Raw genomic sequence first — 23,591 nt, 5'->3', positions numbered from 1 at the left:
TGTCATCCGAAAATGAGATAGTACAAATTTCCGGAGTTATAATGGATTACGTGTGCTGCTGAAATTTCAAATGCTTAAAATATCAATTCATTATTAAACTCTAGAATATTGATTGCTAATATATGTAATTATATAAATATACAAAGTGTAGGTCAGTGTACGTCCACATTTGTTTAGCTGATTTTAAGGTAGAGTATAGCAGAGCCTGGATAGCTCAGTCGGTAGAGCATCAGACTTTTAATCTGAGGGTCCAGGGTTCAAGTCCCTGTTCAGGTGGTTGTTTCCTTTAAAGAAAAAGTACTCTAATTGTATGCTCTTTTTGTGGACCCCTGCATGACGAATAAGATATTCCATTACTAAAATTGCAAAAACGTCTTTCATGGAGTTGTGAAATACACATCTGTCTCACATATTATGTGCCATTTGACTAAACTTAAGTCGTACGTAGATTTACCAATGGTATCATGTAGTCTGAGACGGTGAATATCATTTCACCAATTCAATATTCAAAATATAGCCTTGGTTATAGTATCAAATGAACTTTATAAAGCTGATCAACAGCTAATAGCTCATTATTTCATTTCAGAACATCTCTGCACCTCATTATAGCAGATTGGCTCTGTGGCGCAATGGATAACGCATTGGACTTCTAGGTGAATGTAAAAAAGATATTCAAAGGTTGTGGGTTCGAATCCCACCAGAGTCAGTTTTATCCCTGTTATCCTGTTATCCCAAGTACCAATTCATTATTGTATTCTCTGTATTTAGTACTAATACCGGCAACCATCTTAACCCCTTGCGTGCTGATAACAGAACGGTTCCGTCATCAGCTACGGGTGAGCTGTGCTGATGACGAAACCGTTCCGTCATGACTCCGCCCGCGCAAGGCGTAGTCAGCACAGGCGGAAAATACGCCCCGCACTCAAGGGGTTAAAAAACGTAGTGATAGTTGGGACACTTCCTAATGTTGATAATGTCATTTTGTGGGGTGCTGCCTCAGAGCCTGGATAGCTCAGTCGGTAGAGCATCAGACTTTTAATCTGAGGGCCCAGGGTTCAAGTCCCTGTTCAGGCGGCTTGGTTAAAGAAAATGTATATCAATTGCATACTCTTTTCAGGATCCAATGAATGGGAATTCCAATTACAGATGGTTCAAAAAAGTCTTGATCGAGTCCTTACATACCCATCTGTGCTCTACTTTCTTTGACAAGGGTTAAGAAGACTTACCCAAACTGTATCATGTAGTTTGACATGTTGATTATCTTTTATCCAATTCAATGTTCAAAATGTAAGCTAGTGTCGGATTAATTTGATAAAGTTGGTCAACAACTTATAGGTCATCTTTTTATTTGTGAATCTCTGATCACCTTGTTGAATCAGGTCGGATCTCTGGTGCAATGGATTGCGGCTTGGAGTCCTAGGCGAATGTAGCAAAAGCATTCAAACGCTAAGGGTTCGAACACCAACTGGGTCAATTTTATCCCTCCTCTATTTTATAACTAATTGAAACAGTAACCAGCAATCCTGCTTCTCCATCACCAGAAACATTTACCAAAATGGCAGTGAAAGAAAGTCTACTTAAACAGAGACTGTTTGCTTTGAAAATGTTGCATAGTCTATGCCCAAGAGGAAATTCCCAATGATACTGCTGAAAATGTAATTTAGGAGTTAGTAATAGTATTTGGCCCTTTATTAATTTCACTGTGTCATTTTAAACACGTGATTTCTATGTCATCCGAAAATGAGATAGTACAAATTTCCGGAGTTATAATGGATTACGTGTGCTGCTGAAATTTCAAATGCTTATAATATCAATTCAGTATTAAACTCTAGAATATTGATTGCTAATATATGTAATTATATAAATATACAAAGTGTAGGTCAGTGTACGTCCACATTTGTTTAGCTGATTTTAAGGTAGAGTATAGCAGAGCCTGGATAGCTCAGTCGGTAGAGCATCAGACTTTTAATCTGAGGGTCCAGGGTTCAAGTCCCTGTTCAGGCGGTTGTTTCCTTTAAAGAAAAAGTACTCTAATTGTATGCTCTTTTTGTGGACCCCTGCATGACGAATAAGATATTCCATTACTAAAATTGCAAAAACGTCTTTCATGGAGTTGTGAAATACACATCTGTCTCACATATTATGTGCCATTTGACTAAACTTAAGTCGTACGTAGATTTACCAATGGTATCATGTAGTCTGAGACGGTGAATATCATTTCACCAATTCAATATTCAAAATATAGCCATGGTTATAGTATCAAATGAACTTTATAAAGCTGATCAACAGCTAATAGCTCATTATTTCATTTCAGAACATCTCTGCACCTCATTATAGCAGATTGGCTCTGTGGCGCAATGGATAGCGCATTGGACTTCTAGGTGAATGTAAAATAGATATTCAAAGGTTGTGGGTTCGAATCCCACCAGAGTCAGTTTTATCCCTGTTATCCTGTTATCCCAAGTACCAACTCATTATTATATTCTCTGTATTTAGTACTAATACCGGCAACCATCTTAACCCCTTGCGTGCTGATGACGAAACCGTTCCGTCATGACTCCGCCCGCGCAAGGCGGAGTCAGCACAGGCGGAAAATACGCCCCGCACGCAAGGGGTTAAAAAACGTAGTGATAGTTGGGACACTTCCTAATGTTGATAATGTCATTTTGTGGGGTGCTGCCTCAGAGCCTGGATAGCTCAGTCGGTAGAGCATCAGACTTTTAATCTGAGGGCCCAGGGTTCAAGTCCCTGTTCAGGCGGCTTGGTTAAAGAAAATGTATATCAATTGCATACTCTTTTCAGGATCCAATGAATGGGAATTCCAATTACAGATGGTTCAAAAAAGTCTTGATCGAGTCCTTACATACCCATCTGTGCTCTACTTTCTTTGACAAGGGTTAAGAAGACTTACCCAAACTGTATCATGTAGTTTGACATGTTGATTATCTTTTATCCAATTCAATGTTCAAAATGTAAGCTAGTGTCGGATTAATTTGATAAAGTTGGTCAACAACTTATAGGTCATCTTTTTATTTGTGAATCTCTGATCACCTTGTTGAATCAGGTCGGATCTCTGGTGCAATGGATTGCGGCTTGGAGTCCTAGGCGAATGTAGCAAAAGCATTCAAACGCTAAGGGTTCGAACACCAACTGGGTCAATTTTATCCCTCCTCTATTTTATAACTAATTGAAACAGTAACCAGCAATCCTGCTTCTCCATCACCAGAAACATTTACCAAAATGGCAGTGAAAGAAAGTCTACTTAAACAGAGACTGTTTGCTTTGAAAATGTTGCATAGTCTATGCCCAAGAGGAAATTCCCAATGATACTGCTGAAAATGTAATTTAGGAGTTAGTAATAGTATTTGGCCCTTTATTAATTTCACAGTGTCATTTTAAACACGTGATTTCTATGTCATCCGAAAATGAGATAGTACAAATTTCCGGAGTTATAATGGATTACGTGTGCTGCTGAAATTTCAAATGCTTAAAATATCAATTCATTATTAAACTCTAGAATATTGATTGCTAATATATGTAATTATATAAATATACAAAGTGTAGGTCAGTGTACGTCCACATTTGTTTAGCTGATTTTAAGGTAGAGTATAGCAGAGCCTGGATAGCTCAGTCGGTAGAGCATCAGACTTTTAATCTGAGGGTCCAGGGTTCAAGTCCCTGTTCAGGTGGTTGTTTCCTTTAAAGAAAAAGTACTCTAATTGTATGCTCTTTTTGTGGACCCCTGCATGACGAATAAGATATTCCATTACTAAAATTGCAAAAACGTCTTTCATGGAGTTGTGAAATACACATCTGTCTCACATATTATGTGCCATTTGACTAAACTTAAGTCGTACGTAGATTTACCAATGGTATCATGTAGTCTGAGACGGTGAATATCATTTCACCAATTCAATATTCAAAATATAGCCATGGTTATAGTATCAAATGAACTTTATAAAGCTGATCAACAGCTAATAGCTCATTATTTCATTTCAGAACATCTCTGCACCTCATTATAGCAGATTGGCTCTGTGGCGCAATGGATAGCGCATTGGACTTCTAGGTGAATGTAAAAAAGATATTCAAAGGTTGTGGGTTCGAATCCCACCAGAGTCAGTTTTATCCCTGTTATCCCAAGTACCAATTCATTATTATATTCTCTGTATTTAGTACTAATACCGGCAACCATCTTAACCCCTTGCGTGCTGATAACAGAACGGTTCCGTCATCAGCTACGGGTGAGCTGTGCTGATGACGAAACCGTTCCGTCATGACTCCGCCCGCGCAAGGCGTAGTCAGCACAGGCGGAAAATACGCCCCGCACTCAAGGGGTTAAAAAACGTAGTGATAGTTGGGACACTTCCTAATGTTGATAATGTCATTTTGTGGGGTGCTGCCTCAGAGCCTGGATAGCTCAGTCGGTAGAGCATCAGACTTTTAATCTGAGGGCCCAGGGTTCAAGTCCCTGTTCAGGCGGCTTGGTTAAAGAAAATGTATATCAATTGCATACTCTTTTCAGGATCCAATGAATGGGAATTCCAATTACAGATGGTTCAAAAAAGTCTTGATCGAGTCCTTACATACCCATCTGTGCTCTACTTTCTTTGACAAGGGTTAAGAAGACTTACCCAAACTGTATCATGTAGTTTGACATGTTGATTATCTTTTATCCAATTCAATGTTCAAAATGTAAGCTAGTGTCGGATTAATTTGATAAAGTTGGTCAACAACTTATAGGTCATCTTTTTATTTGTGAATCTCTGATCACCTTGTTGAATCAGGTCGGATCTCTGGTGCAATGGATTGCGGCTTGGAGTCCTAGGCGAATGTAGCAAAAGCATTCAAACGCTAAGGGTTCGAACACCAACTGGGTCAATTTTATCCCTCCTCTATTTTATAACTAATTGAAACAGTAACCAGCAATCCTGCTTCTCCATCACCAGAAACATTTACCAAAATGGCAGTGAAAGAAAGTCTACTTAAACAGAGACTGTTTGCTTTGAAAATGTTGCATAGTCTATGCCCAAGAGGAAATTCCCAATGATACTGCTGAAAATGTAATTTAGGAGTTAGTAATAGTATTTGGCCCTTTATTAATTTCACAGTGTCATTTTAAACACGTGATTTCTATGTCATCCGAAAATGAGATAGTACAAATTTCCGGAGTTATAATGGATTACGTGTGCTGCTGAAATTTCAAATGCTTAAAATATCAATTCATTATTAAACTCTAGAATATTGATTGCTAATATATGTAATTATATAAATATACAAAGTGTAGGTCAGTGTACGTCCACATTTGTTTAGCTGATTTTAAGGTAGAGTATAGCAGAGCCTGGATAGCTCAGTCGGTAGAGCATCAGACTTTTAATCTGAGGGTCCAGGGTTCAAGTCCCTGTTCAGGTGGTTGTTTCCTTTAAAGAAAAAGTACTCTAATTGTATGCTCTTTTTGTGGACCCCTGCATGACGAATAAGATATTCCATTACTAAAATTGCAAAAACGTCTTTCATGGAGTTGTGAAATACACATCTGTCTCACATATTATGTGCCATTTGACTAAACTTAAGTCGTACGTAGATTTACCAATGGTATCATGTAGTCTGAGACGGTGAATATCATTTCACCAATTCAATATTCAAAATATAGCCTTGGTTATAGTATCAAATGAACTTTATAAAGCTGATCAACAGCTAATAGCTCATTATTTCATTTCAGAACATCTCTGCACCTCATTATAGCAGATTGGCTCTGTGGCGCAATGGATAGCGCATTGGACTTCTAGGTGAATGTAAAAAAGATATTCAAAGGTTGTGGGTTCGAATCCCACCAGAGTCAGTTTTATCCCTGTTATCCTGTTATCCCAAGTACCAATTCATTATTGTATTCTCTGTATTTAGTACTAATACCGGCAACCATCTTAACCCCTTGCGTGCTGATAACAGAACGGTTCCGTCATCAGCTACGGGTGAGCTGTGCTGATGACGAAACCGTTCCGTCATGACTCCGCCCGCGCAAGGCGTAGTCAGCACAGGCGGAAAATACGCCCCGCACTCAAGGGGTTAAAAAACGTAGTGATAGTTGGGACACTTCCTAATGTTGATAATGTCATTTTGTGGGGTGCTGCCTCAGAGCCTGGATAGCTCAGTCGGTAGAGCATCAGACTTTTAATCTGAGGGCCCAGGGTTCAAGTCCCTGTTCAGGCGGCTTGGTTAAAGAAAATGTATATCAATTGCATACTCTTTTCAGGATCCAATGAATGGGAATTCCAATTACAGATGGTTCAAAAAAGTCTTGATCGAGTCCTTACATACCCATCTGTGCTCTACTTTCTTTGACAAGGGTTAAGAAGACTTACCCAAACTGTATCATGTAGTTTGACATGTTGATTATCTTTTATCCAATTCAATGTTCAAAATGTAAGCTAGTGTCGGATTAATTTGATAAAGTTGGTCAACAACTTATAGGTCATCTTTTTATTTGTGAATCTCTGATCACCTTGTTGAATCAGGTCGGATCTCTGGTGCAATGGATTGCGGCTTGGAGTCCTAGGCGAATGTAGCAAAAGCATTCAAACGCTAAGGGTTCGAACACCAACTGGGTCAATTTTATCCCTCCTCTATTTTATAACTAATTGAAACAGTAACCAGCAATCCTGCTTCTCCATCACCAGAAACATTTACCAAAATGGCAGTGAAAGAAAGTCTACTTAAACAGAGACTGTTTGCTTTGAAAATGTTGCATAGTCTATGCCCAAGAGGAAATTCCCAATGATACTGCTGAAAATGTAATTTAGGAGTTAGTAATAGTATTTGGCCCTTTATTAATTTCACTGTGTCATTTTAAACACGTGATTTCTATGTCATCCGAAAATGAGATAGTACAAATTTCCGGAGTTATAATGGATTACGTGTGCTGCTGAAATTTCAAATGCTTATAATATCAATTCAGTATTAAACTCTAGAATATTGATTGCTAATATATGTAATTATATAAATATACAAAGTGTAGGTCAGTGTACGTCCACATTTGTTTAGCTGATTTTAAGGTAGAGTATAGCAGAGCCTGGATAGCTCAGTCGGTAGAGCATCAGACTTTTAATCTGAGGGTCCAGGGTTCAAGTCCCTGTTCAGGCGGTTGTTTCCTTTAAAGAAAAAGTACTCTAATTGTATGCTCTTTTTGTGGACCCCTGCATGACGAATAAGATATTCCATTACTAAAATTGCAAAAACGTCTTTCATGGAGTTGTGAAATACACATCTGTCTCACATATTATGTGCCATTTGACTAAACTTAAGTCGTACGTAGATTTACCAATGGTATCATGTAGTCTGAGACGGTGAATATCATTTCACCAATTCAATATTCAAAATATAGCCATGGTTATAGTATCAAATGAACTTTATAAAGCTGATCAACAGCTAATAGCTCATTATTTCATTTCAGAACATCTCTGCACCTCATTATAGCAGATTGGCTCTGTGGCGCAATGGATAGCGCATTGGACTTCTAGGTGAATGTAAAATAGATATTCAAAGGTTGTGGGTTCGAATCCCACCAGAGTCAGTTTTATCCCTGTTATCCTGTTATCCCAAGTACCAACTCATTATTATATTCTCTGTATTTAGTACTAATACCGGCAACCATCTTAACCCCTTGCGTGCTGATGACGAAACCGTTCCGTCATGACTCCGCCCGCGCAAGGCGGAGTCAGCACAGGCGGAAAATACGCCCCGCACGCAAGGGGTTAAAAAACGTAGTGATAGTTGGGACACTTCCTAATGTTGATAATGTCATTTTGTGGGGTGCTGCCTCAGAGCCTGGATAGCTCAGTCGGTAGAGCATCAGACTTTTAATCTGAGGGCCCAGGGTTCAAGTCCCTGTTCAGGCGGCTTGGTTAAAGAAAATGTATATCAATTGCATACTCTTTTCAGGATCCAATGAATGGGAATTCCAATTACAGATGGTTCAAAAAAGTCTTGATCGAGTCCTTACATACCCATCTGTGCTCTACTTTCTTTGACAAGGGTTAAGAAGACTTACCCAAACTGTATCATGTAGTTTGACATGTTGATTATCTTTTATCCAATTCAATGTTCAAAATGTAAGCTAGTGTCGGATTAATTTGATAAAGTTGGTCAACAACTTATAGGTCATCTTTTTATTTGTGAATCTCTGATCACCTTGTTGAATCAGGTCGGATCTCTGGTGCAATGGATTGCGGCTTGGAGTCCTAGGCGAATGTAGCAAAAGCATTCAAACGCTAAGGGTTCGAACACCAACTGGGTCAATTTTATCCCTCCTCTATTTTATAACTAATTGAAACAGTAACCAGCAATCCTGCTTCTCCATCACCAGAAACATTTACCAAAATGGCAGTGAAAGAAAGTCTACTTAAACAGAGACTGTTTGCTTTGAAAATGTTGCATAGTCTATGCCCAAGAGGAAATTCCCAATGATACTGCTGAAAATGTAATTTAGGAGTTAGTAATAGTATTTGGCCCTTTATTAATTTCACAGTGTCATTTTAAACACGTGATTTCTATGTCATCCGAAAATGAGATAGTACAAATTTCCGGAGTTATAATGGATTACGTGTGCTGCTGAAATTTCAAATGCTTAAAATATCAATTCATTATTAAACTCTAGAATATTGATTGCTAATATATGTAATTATATAAATATACAAAGTGTAGGTCAGTGTACGTCCACATTTGTTTAGCTGATTTTAAGGTAGAGTATAGCAGAGCCTGGATAGCTCAGTCGGTAGAGCATCAGACTTTTAATCTGAGGGTCCAGGGTTCAAGTCCCTGTTCAGGTGGTTGTTTCCTTTAAAGAAAAAGTACTCTAATTGTATGCTCTTTTTGTGGACCCCTGCATGACGAATAAGATATTCCATTACTAAAATTGCAAAAACGTCTTTCATGGAGTTGTGAAATACACATCTGTCTCACATATTATGTGCCATTTGACTAAACTTAAGTCGTACGTAGATTTACCAATGGTATCATGTAGTCTGAGACGGTGAATATCATTTCACCAATTCAATATTCAAAATATAGCCATGGTTATAGTATCAAATGAACTTTATAAAGCTGATCAACAGCTAATAGCTCATTATTTCATTTCAGAACATCTCTGCACCTCATTATAGCAGATTGGCTCTGTGGCGCAATGGATAGCGCATTGGACTTCTAGGTGAATGTAAAAAAGATATTCAAAGGTTGTGGGTTCGAATCCCACCAGAGTCAGTTTTATCCCTGTTATCCCAAGTACCAATTCATTATTATATTCTCTGTATTTAGTACTAATACCGGCAACCATCTTAACCCCTTGCGTGCTGATAACAGAACGGTTCCGTCATCAGCTACGGGTGAGCTGTGCTGATGACGAAACCGTTCCGTCATGACTCCGCCCGCGCAAGGCGTAGTCAGCACAGGCGGAAAATACGCCCCGCACTCAAGGGGTTAAAAAACGTAGTGATAGTTGGGACACTTCCTAATGTTGATAATGTCATTTTGTGGGGTGCTGCCTCAGAGCCTGGATAGCTCAGTCGGTAGAGCATCAGACTTTTAATCTGAGGGCCCAGGGTTCAAGTCCCTGTTCAGGCGGCTTGGTTAAAGAAAATGTATATCAATTGCATACTCTTTTCAGGATCCAATGAATGGGAATTCCAATTACAGATGGTTCAAAAAAGTCTTGATCGAGTCCTTACATACCCATCTGTGCTCTACTTTCTTTGACAAGGGTTAAGAAGACTTACCCAAACTGTATCATGTAGTTTGACATGTTGATTATCTTTTATCCAATTCAATGTTCAAAATGTAAGCTAGTGTCCGATTAATTTGATAAAGTTGGTCAACAACTTATAGGTCATCTTTTTATTTGTGAATCTCTGATCACCTTGTTGAATCAGGTCGGATCTCTGGTGCAATGGATTGCGGCTTGGAGTCCTAGGCGAATGTAGCAAAAGCATTCAAACGCTAAGGGTTCGAACACCAACTGGGTCAATTTTATCCCTCCTCTATTTTATAACTAATTGAAACAGTAACCAGCAATCCTGCTTCTCCATCACCAGAAACATTTACCAAAATGGCAGTGAAAGAAAGTCTACTTAAACAGAGACTGTTTGCTTTGAAAATGTTGCATAGTCTATGCCCAAGAGGAAATTCCCAATGATACTGCTGAAAATGTAATTTAGGAGTTAGTAATAGTATTTGGCCCTTTATTAATTTCACTGTGTCATTTTAAACACGTGATTTCTATGTCATCCGAAAATGAGATAGTACAAATTTCCGGAGTTATAATGGATTACGTGTGCTGCTGAAATTTCAAATGCTTATAATATCAATTCAGTATTAAACTCTAGAATATTGATTGCTAATATATGTAATTATATAAATATACAAAGTGTAGGTCAGTGTACGTCCACATTTGTTTAGCTGATTTTAAGGTAGAGTATAGCAGAGCCTGGATAGCTCAGTCGGTAGAGCATCAGACTTTTAATCTGAGGGTCCAGGGTTCAAGTCCCTGTTCAGGCGGTTGTTTCCTTTAAAGAAAAAGTACTCTAATTGTATGCTCTTTTTGTGGACCCCTGCATGACGAATAAGATATTCCATTACTAAAATTGCAAAAACGTCTTTCATGGAGTTGTGAAATACACATCTGTCTCACATATTATGTGCCATTTGACTAAACTTAAGTCGTACGTAGATTTACCAATGGTATCATGTAGTCTGAGACGGTGAATATCATTTCACCAATTCAATATTCAAAATATAGCCATGGTTATAGTATCAAATGAACTTTATAAAGCTGATCAACAGCTAATAGCTCATTATTTCATTTCAGAACATCTCTGCACCTCATTATAGCAGATTGGCTCTGTGGCGCAATGGATAGCGCATTGGACTTCTAGGTGAATGTAAAAAAGATATTCAAAGGTTGTGGGTTCGAATCCCACCAGAGTCAGTTTTATCCCTGTTATCCCAAGTACCAATTCATTATTATATTCTCTGTATTTAGTACTAATACCGGCAACCATCTTAACCCCTTGCGTGCTGATAACAGAACGGTTCCGTCATCAGCTACGGGTGAGCTGTGCTGATGACGAAACCGTTCCGTCATGACTCCGCCCGCGCAAGGCGTAGTCAGCACAGGCGGAAAATACGCCCCGCACTCAAGGGGTTAAAAAACGTAGTGATAGTTGGGACACTTCCTAATGTTGATAATGTCATTTTGTGGGGTGCTGCCTCAGAGCCTGGATAGCTCAGTCGGTAGAGCATCAGACTTTTAATCTGAGGGCCCAGGGTTCAAGTCCCTGTTCAGGCGGCTTGGTTAAAGAAAATGTATATCAATTGCATACTCTTTTCAGGATCCAATGAATGGGAATTCCAATTACAGATGGTTCAAAAAAGTCTTGATCGAGTCCTTACATACCCATCTGTGCTCTACTTTCTTTGACAAGGGTTAAGAAGACTTACCCAAACTGTATCATGTAGTTTGACATGTTGATTATCTTTTATCCAATTCAATGTTCAAAATGTAAGCTAGTGTCCGATTAATTTGATAAAGTTGGTCAACAACTTATAGGTCATCTTTTTATTTGTGAATCTCTGATCACCTTGTTGAATCAGGTCGGATCTCTGGTGCAATGGATTGCGGCTTGGAGTCCTAGGCGAATGTAGCAAAAGCATTCAAACGCTAAGGGTTCGAACACCAACTGGGTCAATTTTATCCCTCCTCTATTTTATAACTAATTGAAACAGTAACCAGCAATCCTGCTTCTCCATCACCAGAAACATTTACCAAAATGGCAGTGAAAGAAAGTCTACTTAAACAGAGACTGTTTGCTTTGAAAATGTTGCATAGTCTATGCCCAAGAGGAAATTCCCAATGATACTGCTGAAAATGTAATTTAGGAGTTAGTAATAGTATTTGGCCCTTTATTAATTTCACTGTGTCATTTTAAACACGTGATTTCTATGTCATCCGAAAATGAGATAGTACAAATTTCCGGAGTTATAATGGATTACGTGTGCTGCTGAAATTTCAAATGCTTATAATATCAATTCAGTATTAAACTCTAGAATATTGATTGCTAATATATGTAATTATATAAATATACAAAGTGTAGGTCAGTGTACGTCCACATTTGTTTAGCTGATTTTAAGGTAGAGTATAGCAGAGCCTGGATAGCTCAGTCGGTAGAGCATCAGACTTTTAATCTGAGGGTCCAGGGTTCAAGTCCCTGTTCAGGCGGTTGTTTCCTTTAAAGAAAAAGTACTCTAATTGTATGCTCTTTTTGTGGACCCCTGCATGACGAATAAGATATTCCATTACTAAAATTGCAAAAACGTCTTTCATGGAGTTGTGAAATACACATCTGTCTCACATATTATGTGCCATTTGACTAAACTTAAGTCGTACGTAGATTTACCAATGGTATCATGTAGTCTGAGACGGTGAATATCATTTCACCAATTCAATATTCAAAATATAGCCATGGTTATAGTATCAAATGAACTTTATAAAGCTGATCAACAGCTAATAGCTCATTATTTCATTTCAGAACATCTCTGCACCTCATTATAGCAGATTGGCTCTGTGGCGCAATGGATAGCGCATTGGACTTCTAGGTGAATGTAAAATAGATATTCAAAGGTTGTGGGTTCGAATCCCACCAGAGTCAGTTTTATCCCTGTTATCCTGTTATCCCAAGTACCAACTCATTATTATATTCTCTGTATTTAGTACTAATACCGGCAACCATCTTAACCCCTTGCGTGCTGATGACGAAACCGTTCCGTCATGACTCCGCCCGCGCAAGGCGGAGTCAGCACAGGCGGAAAATACGCCCCGCACGCAAGGGGTTAAAAAACGTAGTGATAGTTGGGACACTTCCTAATGTTGATAATGTCATTTTGTGGGGTGCTGCCTCAGAGCCTGGATAGCTCAGTCGGTAGAGCATCAGACTTTTAATCTGAGGGCCCAGGGTTCAAGTCCCTGTTCAGGCGGCTTGGTTAAAGAAAATGTATATCAATTGCATACTCTTTTCAGGATCCAATGAATGGGAATTCCAATTACAGATGGTTCAAAAAAGTCTTGATCGAGTCCTTACATACCCATCTGTGCTCTACTTTCTTTGACAAGGGTTAAGAAGACTTACCCAAACTGTATCATGTAGTTTGACATGTTGATTATCTTTTATCCAATTCAATGTTCAAAATGTAAGCTAGTGTCGGATTAATTTGATAAAGTTGGTCAACAACTTATAGGTCATCTTTTTATTTGTGAATCTCTGATCACCTTGTTGAATCAGGTCGGATCTCTGGTGCAATGGATTGCGGCTTGGAGTCCTAGGCGAATGTAGCAAAAGCATTCAAACGCTAAGGGTTCGAACACCAACTGGGTCAATTTTATCCCTCCTCTATTTTATAACTAATTGAAACAGTAACCAGCAATCCTGCTTCTCCATCACCAGAAACATTTACCAAAATGGCAGTGAAAGAAAGTCTACTTAAACAGAGACTGTTTGCTTTGAAAATGTTGCATAGTCTATGCCCAAGAGGAAATTCCCAATGATACTGCTGAAAATGTAATTTAGGAGTTAGTAATAGTATTTGGCCCTTTATTAATTTCACAGTGTCATTTTAAACACGTGATTTCTATGTCATCCGAAAATGAGATAGTACAAATTTCCGGAGTTATAATGGATTACGTGTGCTGCTGAAATTTCAAATGCTTAAAATATCAATTCATTATTAAACTCTAGAATATTGATTGCTAATATATGTAATTATATAAATATACAAAGTGTAGGTCAGTGTACGTCCACATTTGTTTAGCTGATTTTAAGGTAGAGTATAGCAGAGCCTGGATAGCTCAGTCGGTAGAGCATCAGACTTTTAATCTGAGGGTCCAGGGTTCAAGTCCCTGTTCAGGTGGTTGTTTCCTTTAAAGAAAAAGTACTCTAATTGTATGCTCTTTTTGTGGACCCCTGCATGACGAATAAGATATTCCATTACTAAAATTGCAAAAACGTCTTTCATGGAGTTGTGAAATACACATCTGTCTCACATATTATGTGCCATTTGACTAAACTTAAGTCGTACGTAGATTTACCAATGGTATCATGTAGTCTGAGACGGTGAATATCATTTCACCAATTCAATATTCAAAATATAGCCATGGTTATAGTATCAAATGAACTTTATAAAGCTGATCAACAGCTAATAGCTCATTATTTCATTTCAGAACATCTCTGCACCTCATTATAGCAGATTGGCTCTGTGGCGCAATGGATAGCGCATTGGACTTCTAGGTGAATGTAAAAAAGATATTCAAAGGTTGTGGGTTCGAATCCCACCAGAGTCAGTTTTATCCCTGTTATCCCAAGTACCAATTCATTATTATATTCTCTGTATTTAGTACTAATACCGGCAACCATCTTAACCCCTTGCGTGCTGATAACAGAACGGTTCCGTCATCAGCTACGGGTGAGCTGTGCTGATGACGAAACCGTTCCGTCATGACTCCGCCCGCGCAAGGCGTAGTCAGCACAGGCGGAAAATACGCCCCGCACTCAAGGGGTTAAAAAACGTAGTGATAGTTGGGACACTTCCTAATGTTGATAATGTCATTTTGTGGGGTGCTGCCTCAGAGCCTGGATAGCTCAGTCGGTAGAGCATCAGACTTTTAATCTGAGGGCCCAGGGTTCAAGTCCCTGTTCAGGCGGCTTGGTTAAAGAAAATGTATATCAATTGCATACTCTTTTCAGGATCCAATGAATGGGAATTCCAATTACAGATGGTTCAAAAAAGTCTTGATCGAGTCCTTACATACCCATCTGTGCTCTACTTTCTTTGACAAGGGTTAAGAAGACTTACCCAAACTGTATCATGTAGTTTGACATGTTGATTATCTTTTATCCAATTCAATGTTCAAAATGTAAGCTAGTGTCCGATTAATTTGATAAAGTTGGTCAACAACTTATAGGTCATCTTTTTATTTGTGAATCTCTGATCACCTTGTTGAATCAGGTCGGATCTCTGGTGCAATGGATTGCGGCTTGGAGTCCTAGGCGAATGTAGCAAAAGCATTCAAACGCTAAGGGTTCGAACACCAACTGGGTCAATTTTATCCCTCCTCTATTTTATAACTAATTGAAACAGTAACCAGCAATCCTGCTTCTCCATCACCAGAAACATTTACCAAAATGGCAGTGAAAGAAAGTCTACTTAAACAGAGACTGTTTGCTTTGAAAATGTTGCATAGTCTATGCCCAAGAGGAAATTCCCAATGATACTGCTGAAAATGTAATTTAGGAGTTAGTAATAGTATTTGGCCCTTTATTAATTTCACTGTGTCATTTTAAACACGTGATTTCTATGTCATCCGAAAATGAGATAGTACAAATTTCCGGAGTTATAATGGATTACGTGTGCTGCTGAAATTTCAAATGCTTATAATATCAATTCAGTATTAAACTCTAGAATATTGATTGCTAATATATGTAATTATATAAATATACAAAGTGTAGGTCAGTGTACGTCCACATTTGTTTAGCTGATTTTAAGGTAGAGTATAGCAGAGCCTGGATAGCTCAGTCGGTAGAGCATCAGACTTTTAATCTGAGGGTCCAGGGTTCAAGTCCCTGTTCAGGCGGTTGTTTCCTTTAAAGAAAAAGTACTCTAATTGTATGCTCTTTTTGTGGACCCCTGCATGACGAATAAGATATTCCATTACTAAAATTGCAAAAACGTCTTTCATGGAGTTGTGAAATACACATCTGTCTCACATATTATGTGCCATTTGACTAAACTTAAGTCGTACGTAGATTTACCAATGGTATCATGTAGTCTGAGACGGTGAATATCATTTCACCAATTCAATATTCAAAATATAGCCATGGTTATAGTATCAAATGAACTTTATAAAGCTGATCAACAGCTAATAGCTCATTATTTCATTTCAGAACATCTCTGCACCTCATTATAGCAGATTGGCTCTGTGGCGCAATGGATAGCGCATTGGACTTCTAGGTGAATGTAAAAAAGATATTCAAAGGTTGTGGGTTCGAATCCCACCAGAGTCAGTTTTATCCCTGTTATCCCAAGTACCAATTCATTATTATATTCTCTGTATTTAGTACTAATACCGGCAACCATCTTAACCCCTTGCGTGCTGATAACAGAACGGTTCCGTCATCAGCTACGGGTGAGCTGTGCTGATGACGAAACCGTTCCGTCATGACTCCGCCCGCGCAAGGCGTAGTCAGCACAGGCGGAAAATACGCCCCGCACTCAAGGGGTTAAAAAACGTAGTGATAGTTGGGACACTTCCTAATGTTGATAATGTCATTTTGTGGGGTGCTGCCTCAGAGCCTGGATAGCTCAGTCGGTAGAGCATCAGACTTTTAATCTGAGGGCCCAGGGTTCAAGTCCCTGTTCAGGCGGCTTGGTTAAAGAAAATGTATATCAATTGCATACTCTTTTCAGGATCCAATGAATGGGAATTCCAATTACAGATGGTTCAAAAAAGTCTTGATCGAGTCCTTACATACCCATCTGTGCTCTACTTTCTTTGACAAGGGTTAAGAAGACTTACCCAAACTGTATCATGTAGTTTGACATGTTGATTATCTTTTATCCAATTCAATGTTCAAAATGTAAGCTAGTGTCCGATTAATTTGATAAAGTTGGTCAACAACTTATAGGTCATCTTTTTATTTGTGAATCTCTGATCACCTTGTTGAATCAGGTCGGATCTCTGGTGCAATGGATTGCGGCTTGGAGTCCTAGGCGAATGTAGCAAAAGCATTCAAACGCTAAGGGTTCGAACACCAACTGGGTCAATTTTATCCCTCCTCTATTTTATAACTAATTGAAACAGTAACCAGCAATCCTGCTTCTCCATCACCAGAAACATTTACCAAAATGGCAGTGAAAGAAAGTCTACTTAAACAGAGACTGTTTGCTTTGAAAATGTTGCATAGTCTATGCCCAAGAGGAAATTCCCAATGATACTGCTGAAAATGTAATTTAGGAGTTAGTAATAGTATTTGGCCCTTTATTAATTTCACTGTGTCATTTTAAACACGTGATTTCTATGTCATCCGAAAATGAGATAGTACAAATTTCCGGAGTTATAATGGATTACGTGTGCTGCTGAAATTTCAAATGCTTATAATATCAATTCAGTATTAAACTCTAGAATATTGATTGCTAATATATGTAATTATATAAATATACAAAGTGTAGGTCAGTGTACGTCCACATTTGTTTAGCTGATTTTAAGGTAGAGTATAGCAGAGCCTGGATAGCTCAGTCGGTAGAGCATCAGACTTTTAATCTGAGGGTCCAGGGTTCAAGTCCCTGTTCAGGCGGTTGTTTCCTTTAAAGAAAAAGTACTCTAATTGTATGCTCTTTTTGTGGACCCCTGCATGACGAATAAGATATTCCATTACTAAAATTGCAAAAACGTCTTTCATGGAGTTGTGAAATACACATCTGTCTCACATATTATGTGCCATTTGACTAAACTTAAGTCGTACGTAGATTTACCAATGGTATCATGTAGTCTGAGACGGTGAATATCATTTCACCAATTCAATATTCAAAATATAGCCATGGTTATAGTATCAAATGAACTTTATAAAGCTGATCAACAGCTAATAGCTCATTATTTCATTTCAGAACATCTCTGCACCTCATTATAGCAGATTGGCTCTGTGGCGCAATGGATAGCGCATTGGACTTCTAGGTGAATGTAAAAAAGATATTCAAAGGTTGTGGGTTCGAATCCCACCAGAGTCAGTTTTATCCCTGTTATCCTGTTATCCCAAGTACCAATTCATTATTATATTCTCTGTATTTAGTACTAATACCGGCAACCATCTTAACCCCTTGCGTGCTGATAACAGAACGGTTCCGTCATCAGCTACGGGTGAGCTGTGCTGATGACGAAACCGTTCCGTCATGACTCCGCCCGCGCAAGGCGTAGTCAGCACAGGCGGAAAATACGCCCCGCACTCAAGGGGTTAAAAAACGTAGTGATAGTTGGGACACTTCCTAATGTTGATAATGTCATTTTGTGGGGTGCTGCCTCAGAGCCTGGATAGCTCAGTCGGTAGAGCATCAGACTTTTAATCTGAGGGCCCAGGGTTCAAGTCCCTGTTCAGGCGGCTTGGTTAAAGAAAATGTATATCAATTGCATACTCTTTTCAGGATCCAATGAATGGGAATTCCAATTACAGATGGTTCAAAAAAGTCTTGATCGAGTCCTTACATACCCATCTGTGCTCAACTTTCTTTGACAAGGGTTAAGAAGACTTACCCAAACTGTATCATGTAGTTTGACATGTTGATTATCTTTTATCCAATTCAATGTTCAAAATGTAAGCTAGTGTCCGATTAATTTGATAAAGTTGGTCAACAACTTATAGGTCATCTTTTTATTTGTGAATCTCTGATCACCTTGTTGAATCAGGTCGGATCTCTGGTGCAATGGATTGCGGCTTGGAGTCCTAGGCGAATGTAGCAAAAGCATTCAAACGCTAAGGGTTCGAACACCAACTGGGTCAATTTTATCCCTCCTCTATTTTATAACTAATTGAAACAGTAACCAGCAATCCTGCTTCTCCATCACCAGAAACATTTACCAAAATGGCAGTGAAAGAAAGTCTACTTAAACAGAGACTGTTTGCTTTGAAAATGTTGCATAGTCTATGCCCAAGAGGAAATTCCCAATGATACTGCTGAAAATGTAATTTAGGAGTTAGTAATAGTATTTGGCCCTTTATTAATTTCACTGTGTCATTTTAAACACGTGATTTCTATGTCATCCGAAAATGAGATAGTACAAATTTCCGGAGTTATAATGGATTACGTGTGCTGCTGAAATTTCAAATGCTTATAATATCAATTCAGTATTAAACTCTAGAATATTGATTGCTAATATATGTAATTATATAAATATACAAAGTGTAGGTCAGTGTACGTCCACATTTGTTTAGCTGATTTTAAGGTAGAGTATAGCAGAGCCTGGATAGCTCAGTCGGTAGAGCATCAGACTTTTAATCTGAGGGTCCAGGGTTCAAGTCCCTGTTCAGGCGGTTGTTTCCTTTAAAGAAAAAGTACTCTAATTGTATGCTCTTTTTGTGGACCCCTGCATGACGAATAAGATATTCCATTACTAAAATTGCAAAAACGTCTTTCATGGAGTTGTGAAATACACATCTGTCTCACATATTATGTGCCATTTGACTAAACTTAAGTCGTACGTAGATTTACCAATGGTATCATGTAGTCTGAGACGGTGAATATCATTTCACCAATTCAATATTCAAAATATAGCCATGGTTATAGTATCAAATGAACTTTATAAAGCTGATCAACAGCTAATAGCTCATTATTTCATTTCAGAACATCTCTGCACCTCATTATAGCAGATTGGCTCTGTGGCGCAATGGATAGCGCATTGGACTTCTAGGTGAATGTAAAATAGATATTCAAAGGTTGTGGGTTCGAATCCCACCAGAGTCAGTTTTATCCCTGTTATCCCAAGTACCAACTCATTATTATATTCTCTGTATTTAGTACTAATACCGGCAACCATCTTAACCCCTTGCGTGCTGATGACGAAACCGTTCCGTCATGACTCCGCCCGCGCAAGGCGGAGTCAGCACAGGCGGAAAATACGCCCCGCACGCAAGGGGTTAAAAAACGTAGTGATAGTTGGGACACTTCCTAATGTTGATAATGTCATTTTGTGGGGTGCTGCCTCAGAGCCTGGATAGCTCAGTCGGTAGAGCATCAGACTTTTAATCTGAGGGCCCAGGGTTCAAGTCCCTGTTCAGGCGGCTTGGTTAAAGAAAATGTATATCAATTGCATACTCTTTTCAGGATCCAATGAATGGGAATTCCAATTACAGATGGTTCAAAAAAGTCTTGATCGAGTCCTTACATACCCATCTGTGCTCTACTTTCTTTGACAAGGGTTAAGAAGACTTACCCAAACTGTATCATGTAGTTTGACATGTTGATTATCTTTTATCCAATTCAATGTTCAAAATGTAAGCTAGTGTCGGATTAATTTGATAAAGTTGGTCAACAACTTATAGGTCATCTTTTTATTTGTGAATCTCTGATCACCTTGTTGAATCAGGTCGGATCTCTGGTGCAATGGATTGCGGCTTGGAGTCCTAGGCGAATGTAGCAAAAGCATTCAAACGCTAAGGGTTCGAACACCAACTGGGTCAATTTTATCCCTCCTCTATTTTATAACTAATTGAAACAGTAACCAGCAATCCTGCTTCTCCATCACCAGAAACATTTACCAAAATGGCAGTGAAAGAAAGTCTACTTAAACAGAGACTGTTTGCTTTGAAAATGTTGCATAGTCTATGCCCAAGAGGAAATTCCCAATGATACTGCTGAAAATGTAATTTAGGAGTTAGTAATAGTATTTGGCCCTTTATTAATTTCACAGTATCATTTTAAACACGTGATTTCTATGTCATCCGAAAATGAGATAGTACAAATTTCCGGAGTTATAATGGATTACGTGTGCTGCTGAAATTTCAAATGCTTAAAATATCAATTCATTATTAAACTCTAGAATATTGATTGCTAATATATGTAATTATATAAATATACAAAGTGTAGGTCAGTGTACGTCCACATTTGTTTAGCTGATTTTAAGGTAGAGTATAGCAGAGCCTGGATAGCTCAGTCGGTAGAGCATCAGACTTTTAATCTGAGGGTCCAGGGTTCAAGTCCCTATTCAGGTGGTTGTTTCCTTTAAAGAAAAAGTACTCTAATTGTATGCTCTTTTTGTGGACCCCTGCATGACGAATAAGATATTCCATTACTAAAATTGCAAAAACGTCTTTCATGGAGTTGTGAAATACACATCTGTCTCACATATTATGTGCCATTTGACTAAACTTAAGTCGTACGTAGATTTACCAATGGTATCATGTAGTCTGAGACGGTGAATATCATTTCACCAATTCAATATTCAAAATATAGCCATGGTTATAGTATCAAATGAACTTTATAAAGCTGATCAACAGCTAATAGCTCATTATTTCATTTCAGAACATCTCTGCACCTCATTATAGCAGATTGGCTCTGTGGCGCAATGGATAGCGCATTGGACTTCTAGGTGAATGTAAAAAAGATATTCAAAGGTTGTGGGTTCGAATCCCACCAGAGTCAGTTTTATCCCTGTTATCCTGTTATCCCAAGTACCAATTCATTATTATATTCTCTGTATTTAGTACTAATACCGGCAACCATCTTAACCCCTTGCGTGCTGATAACAGAACGGTTCCGTCATCAGCTACGGGTGAGCTGTGCTGATGACGAAACCGTTCCGTCATGACTCCGCCCGCGCAAGGCGTAGTCAGCACAGGCGGAAAATACGCCCCGCACTCAAGGGGTTAAAAAACGTAGTGATAGTTGGGACACTTCCTAATGTTGATAATGTCATTTTGTGGGGTGCTGCCTCAGAGCCTGGATAGCTCAGTCGGTAGAGCATCAGACTTTTAATCTGAGGGCCCAGGGTTCAAGTCCCTGTTCAGGCGGCTTGGTTAAAGAAAATGTATATCAATTGCATACTCTTTTCAGGATCCAATGAATGGGAATTCCAATTACAGATGGTTCAAAAAAGTCTTGATCGAGTCCTTACATACCCATCTGTGCTCAACTTTCTTTGACAAGGGTTAAGAAGACTTACCCAAACTGTATCATGTAGTTTGACATGTTGATTATCTTTTATCCAATTCAATGTTCAAAATGTAAGCTAGTGTCCGATTAATTTGATAAAGTTGGTCAACAACTTATAGGTCATCTTTTTATTTGTGAATCTCTGATCACCTTGTTGAATCAGGTCGGATCTCTGGTGCAATGGATTGCGGCTTGGAGTCCTAGGCGAATGTAGCAAAAGCATTCAAACGCTAAGGGTTCGAACACCAACTGGGTCAATTTTATCCCTCCTCTATTTTATAACTAATTGAAACAGTAACCAGCAATCCTGCTTCTCCATCACCAGAAACATTTACCAAAATGGCAGTGAAAGAAAGTCTACTTAAACAGAGACTGTTTGCTTTGAAAATGTTGCATAGTCTATGCCCAAGAGGAAATTCCCAATGATACTGCTGAAAATGTAATTTAGGAGTTAGTAATAGTATTTGGCCCTTTATTAATTTCACTGTGTCATTTTAAACACGTGATTTCTATGTCATCCGAAAATGAGATAGTACAAATTTCCGGAGTTATAATGGATTACGTGTGCTGCTGAAATTTCAAATGCTTATAATATCAATTCAGTATTAAACTCTAGAATATTGATTGCTAATATATGTAATTATATAAATATACAAAGTGTAGGTCAGTGTACGTCCACATTTGTTTAGCTGATTTTAAGGTAGAGTATAGCAGAGCCTGGATAGCTCAGTCGGTAGAGCATCAGACTTTTAATCTGAGGGTCCAGGGTTCAAGTCCCTGTTCAGGCGGTTGTTTCCTTTAAAGAAAAAGTACTCTAATTGTATGCTCTTTTTGTGGACCCCTGCATGACGAATAAGATATTCCATTACTAAAATTGCAAAAACGTCTTTCATGGAGTTGTGAAATACACATCTGTCTCACATATTATGTGCCATTTGACTAAACTTAAGTCGTACGTAGATTTACCAATGGTATCATGTAGTCTGAGACGGTGAATATCATTTCACCAATTCAATATTCAAAATATAGCCATGGTTATAGTATCAAATGAACTTTATAAAGCTGATCAACAGCTAATAGCTCATTATTTCATTTCAGAACATCTCTGCACCTCATTATAGCAGATTGGCTCTGTGGCGCAATGGATAGCGCATTGGACTTCTAGGTGAATGTAAAAAAGATATTCAAAGGTTGTGGGTTCGAATCCCACCAGAGTCAGTTTTATCCCTGTTATCCCAAGTACCAATTCATTATTATATTCTCTGTATTTAGTACTAATACCGGCAACCATCTTAACCCCTTGCGTGCTGATAACAGAACGGTTCCGTCATCAGCTACGGGTGAGCTGTGCTGATGACGAAACCGTTCCGTCATGACTCCGCCCGCGCAAGGCGTAGTCAGCACAGGCGGAAAATACGCCCCGCACTCAAGGGGTTAAAAAACGTAGTGATAGTTGGGACACTTCCTAATGTTGATAATGTCATTTTGTGGGGTGCTGCCTCAGAGCCTGGATAGCTCAGTCGGTAGAGCATCAGACTTTTAATCTGAGGGCCCAGGGTTCAAGTCCCTGTTCAGGCGGCTTGGTTAAAGAAAATGTATATCAATTGCATACTCTTTTCAGGATCCAATGAATGGGAATTCCAATTACAGATGGTTCAAAAAAGTCTTGATCGAGTCCTTACATACCCATCTGTGCTCTACTTTCTTTGACAAGGGTTAAGAAGACTTACCCAAACTGTATCATGTAGTTTGACATGTTGATTATCTTTTATCCAATTCAATGTTCAAAATGTAAGCTAGTGTCCGATTAATTTGATAAAGTTGGTCAACAACTTATAGGTCATCTTTTTATTTGTGAA

The 23,591-nt window shown here is 38.7% G+C and overlaps 14 non-coding genes across 14 annotated transcripts; all 14 read left to right on the top strand.

Annotated features, from left to right (window-relative positions):
- Positions 1–615: 615 nt before the first annotated feature.
- TRNAR-UCU (transfer RNA arginine (anticodon UCU)) lies at positions 616–706 on the top strand. Its single transcript is given in 2 exon segments — positions 616–652; positions 671–706. It is a non-coding gene; the product is annotated as a tRNA-Arg (tRNA).
- A 1,637-nt stretch (positions 707–2,343) lies between these two features.
- TRNAR-UCU (transfer RNA arginine (anticodon UCU)) lies at positions 2,344–2,434 on the top strand. Its single transcript is given in 2 exon segments — positions 2,344–2,380; positions 2,399–2,434. It is a non-coding gene; the product is annotated as a tRNA-Arg (tRNA).
- A 1,594-nt stretch (positions 2,435–4,028) lies between these two features.
- Positions 4,029–4,119, top strand: TRNAR-UCU (transfer RNA arginine (anticodon UCU)). Its single transcript is given in 2 exon segments — positions 4,029–4,065; positions 4,084–4,119. It is a non-coding gene; the product is annotated as a tRNA-Arg (tRNA).
- Positions 4,120–5,748: 1,629 nt separating this feature from the next.
- Positions 5,749–5,839, top strand: TRNAR-UCU (transfer RNA arginine (anticodon UCU)). The gene is given in 2 exon segments: positions 5,749–5,785; positions 5,804–5,839. It is a non-coding gene; the product is annotated as a tRNA-Arg (tRNA).
- A 1,637-nt stretch (positions 5,840–7,476) lies between these two features.
- On the top strand, positions 7,477–7,567 carry TRNAR-UCU (transfer RNA arginine (anticodon UCU)). Its single transcript is given in 2 exon segments — positions 7,477–7,513; positions 7,532–7,567. It is a non-coding gene; the product is annotated as a tRNA-Arg (tRNA).
- A 1,594-nt stretch (positions 7,568–9,161) lies between these two features.
- TRNAR-UCU (transfer RNA arginine (anticodon UCU)) lies at positions 9,162–9,252 on the top strand. Its single transcript is given in 2 exon segments — positions 9,162–9,198; positions 9,217–9,252. It is a non-coding gene; the product is annotated as a tRNA-Arg (tRNA).
- Positions 9,253–10,881: 1,629 nt separating this feature from the next.
- TRNAR-UCU (transfer RNA arginine (anticodon UCU)) lies at positions 10,882–10,972 on the top strand. The gene is given in 2 exon segments: positions 10,882–10,918; positions 10,937–10,972. It is a non-coding gene; the product is annotated as a tRNA-Arg (tRNA).
- A 1,629-nt stretch (positions 10,973–12,601) lies between these two features.
- TRNAR-UCU (transfer RNA arginine (anticodon UCU)) lies at positions 12,602–12,692 on the top strand. Its single transcript is given in 2 exon segments — positions 12,602–12,638; positions 12,657–12,692. It is a non-coding gene; the product is annotated as a tRNA-Arg (tRNA).
- A 1,594-nt stretch (positions 12,693–14,286) lies between these two features.
- On the top strand, positions 14,287–14,377 carry TRNAR-UCU (transfer RNA arginine (anticodon UCU)). Its single transcript is given in 2 exon segments — positions 14,287–14,323; positions 14,342–14,377. It is a non-coding gene; the product is annotated as a tRNA-Arg (tRNA).
- Positions 14,378–16,006: 1,629 nt separating this feature from the next.
- On the top strand, positions 16,007–16,097 carry TRNAR-UCU (transfer RNA arginine (anticodon UCU)). The gene is given in 2 exon segments: positions 16,007–16,043; positions 16,062–16,097. It is a non-coding gene; the product is annotated as a tRNA-Arg (tRNA).
- A 1,629-nt stretch (positions 16,098–17,726) lies between these two features.
- TRNAR-UCU (transfer RNA arginine (anticodon UCU)) lies at positions 17,727–17,817 on the top strand. The gene is given in 2 exon segments: positions 17,727–17,763; positions 17,782–17,817. It is a non-coding gene; the product is annotated as a tRNA-Arg (tRNA).
- A 1,637-nt stretch (positions 17,818–19,454) lies between these two features.
- Positions 19,455–19,545, top strand: TRNAR-UCU (transfer RNA arginine (anticodon UCU)). Its single transcript is given in 2 exon segments — positions 19,455–19,491; positions 19,510–19,545. It is a non-coding gene; the product is annotated as a tRNA-Arg (tRNA).
- A 1,586-nt stretch (positions 19,546–21,131) lies between these two features.
- On the top strand, positions 21,132–21,222 carry TRNAR-UCU (transfer RNA arginine (anticodon UCU)). The gene is given in 2 exon segments: positions 21,132–21,168; positions 21,187–21,222. It is a non-coding gene; the product is annotated as a tRNA-Arg (tRNA).
- A 1,637-nt stretch (positions 21,223–22,859) lies between these two features.
- On the top strand, positions 22,860–22,950 carry TRNAR-UCU (transfer RNA arginine (anticodon UCU)). Its single transcript is given in 2 exon segments — positions 22,860–22,896; positions 22,915–22,950. It is a non-coding gene; the product is annotated as a tRNA-Arg (tRNA).
- Positions 22,951–23,591: the final 641 nt, after the last annotated feature.

The sequence above is a fragment of the Lissotriton vulgaris genome, chromosome 1_2, assembly GCF_964263255.1.
Source record: "Lissotriton vulgaris chromosome 1_2, aLisVul1.2, whole genome shotgun sequence".
Classification (NCBI taxonomy): domain Eukaryota; kingdom Metazoa; phylum Chordata; class Amphibia; order Caudata; family Salamandridae; genus Lissotriton; species Lissotriton vulgaris.
Note: the sequence above shows the minus strand (reverse complement) of the source record. Positions and strands in the feature narration are given on the sequence as shown.